Source organism: Triticum aestivum, chromosome 7A (assembly GCF_018294505.1).
Source record: "Triticum aestivum cultivar Chinese Spring chromosome 7A, IWGSC CS RefSeq v2.1, whole genome shotgun sequence".
NCBI classification, from domain to species: Eukaryota; Viridiplantae; Streptophyta; class Magnoliopsida; order Poales; family Poaceae; genus Triticum; species Triticum aestivum.
Genome location: NC_057812.1, coordinates 50,501,485 through 50,504,028, shown reverse-complemented (window position 1 = coordinate 50,504,028; position 2,544 = coordinate 50,501,485). Strand labels below are relative to the sequence as shown.

The following is a 2,544-nucleotide window of genomic DNA, read 5'->3' as shown; positions in this document are numbered from 1 at the left end:
CATCTCAGAATCATGATACTAGAAGGTCACCAGAATTCAGTATCATTTTTAGTGTCCATCTCAGTACGAGAGGCAGTACCGTGTCTAGTTTTCTTTTTGTAAAGGAGGATAAGCCCTTGCTTCTGCATCGATTGATGCATGCAGCCACTTTTAAAATGGGCAACGATTTGAAATTTTCTACCTTTAAGAGGGAGTACTGTGTCTAGCTTTCCTTCGAATTGTGTTTCATTCATCTTACAGTGTTTTGTTTAAAACTGTTGCTGCCAGTGGGATGAATTCAGGAATATCTCATGTTCTCACAAAGCTTTTTTACCTTATCTCTCCGTTTACTATCTTGGATACTTTTCAATTTGCAATCTTGGCCCCTTTCTCCTTGCATCTTACACAGGGTGGAATCTAACTAAGGTCTCCTGAGATAACATAGTACGTTGTATGTATGATCTATGTTTTTAAGGCGGTAAGGCGAGGTGAGGCGCTGGGGAGGGCACCCCACCGCCTAAGCGCTAAAGCGTAAGGCGAGGCGACGCCTTAGACACATGCATATATAATATATGGCAGCCAATTAGGAGATTTAACAGCTAGCATTAACTTAATAAATTGTACATACATACATAATAGATGGCAGTCAATTAGGAGATTTAACAACTAGCATTAACATATAAACTGTTACCAAGGCATAGGCCTCAAATTATCTTCTGTACATGACAGAACGGTGCCTTTGAACTTCAGCTTCATCCTCCTCATCAATATATCGCGCTGTAGCTTTAAACTTTCCACTGTTTAAGGAATTGCGCATCTCTATCCTAATCTCCATGGATGCCTCGGGACACTTATCCGCATCACTGGAAACCCCAGAAAGGTGCTGCTTCAGCCTTTTCACTCCAGCATGGATTATCTTGCCACATAATGTACACTGGAGTAAGATCTAGCTCTTCTCCTAGGATTCATCAGAGCAGGGACACCTGACCAGTGGCTACTGCAGCAACACTGAGAGAAGGCCAATCAGTTGTCAAAGTAAAAGAGAGAACCAAAGCACTAGAGCAACCAGATTCAAGCACGGGAAAGGAGAGAAGCGGTGGTATGGCTGCTGGATGGAAGAAAGAGAAGAGACAAGAGCCAGAGGAGGGGGAGGAGCTGCAGCCGGACAGGAGCCAGGAGCCATACCTTGTTCTGGTGCTGATCTGGTGGAAGAGGGTTGCGCCAGAGGAGAAGAGGGAGGAGCTGCAACTGGAGAGGGGGAGGGGGAGGAGCTGCAGCCGGAGAGGAGGAAGCTGGCGCAGATCTGAGGAGGAAGCCGCCGCCAGAGGAAACAGGAGAGAGACGCCTCAGGGACGCCTTAAAAACAGAGTGTATGATTCTTGTTCAACTAAATTATGTATAGTAGGTTTGTATTCAAGTACATCTGTTTGGGTTTGCTTCAGAGTTCAGACTGCACTGACTTAGGAAGCCACCCCAAGATTGCAGCTCTAGTGCTAAGTGGTACAATAGGTCTTGCATGTCTCATCTCAGCATCATGATACTAGTTGGTCACTGTAATTCCATATTATTTTTTAGTGTTCCTCTGAGAGCTATGGTTCAAGAGGGAGTACTATGTCTAGCTTTCTTATAAATTATGCTCTGTTCATTTAACAATGTCTAAATCTGTTACAGTCAGTGCGATGAATTCAGAATGTCTCATTTTTTCTCAGATGTGCACCCTTTATGTATTATGTATTATGAACTCAATATCCGTAGAGCCATTTCTGCCTGACACCCGATGATGAAATAGCGGCGCTTGGAGTGTTTTTCTCTTGTACACCGACACTTAAGAGTGTTGCACTTCATCTTGAGATGCCCTTTCTTTTCTTAGGTCAGACAACAACTTATATCCGTGGTTCTGTTACTTCGGGTCAGACACTAATGATGCAGAGGACGGGGACTAAGCCTCTGTTTTGAGAAAAATAAAAATAAAATAAACTGATAAAAAGGCAACGATATGCTCCATTCACCAAATCAAACCAAACTTTGTTGACTAGAGTCTAGACCAAACCAAACTCTATGAGTTTTTCACCCAAACCAATCCAAACCGTCTCCTATTTTTGGATTAAATCCACAGATTCAAACCATAGACAAATCCATATGTACATGCGTATCTAACGGACTGGTACTCTAGTAAGAATCCTCTACTGGAATCAGCGAGCGCAAAACTGGGGAGGCAGAAGTGAAGCGTCGCCTAGCAGACCTTGTGCAGTTGCTTGTCTCGTCGCAGTCGCGCATCTGCCAATGCGGTGCCATCAGGACCTCATCTCCTGGAGCTCCAGGATGGACGCCGCTGTCGTCGCACTTGCCGAGACGCCGAGGGCTTCGACCGCTGGGGACGCGCTCGCGGCAGCCTCTGTTTCTGCCCGGCGCGAACACTGGGACGAAAGTGAACCGCCTGTGCCTCCGTGCCACTGGGTGACCGCGCCGCCGGCTGTGTCACCCCACCTTCCGGTGTTGTCTAATGGTCGCGCCTCGCGCGTGCAGGGTCGTGATGGAGGACTGTTCCTGTCGCTCCCGGAGCAC

General features: G+C 46.4%; 1 long non-coding RNA gene across 1 annotated transcript; it reads right to left on the bottom strand.

The window, feature by feature from the left end:
* Positions 1-584: 584 nt before the first annotated feature.
* Positions 585-1,503, bottom strand: LOC123154942 (uncharacterized). The gene is made up of 2 exons (XR_006477131.1): positions 1,165-1,503; positions 585-987 (listed from the first exon to the last, which is right to left on the bottom strand). It is a non-coding gene; the product is annotated as an uncharacterized lncRNA (long non-coding RNA).
* Between the last annotated feature and the right edge of the window lie 1,041 nt (positions 1,504-2,544).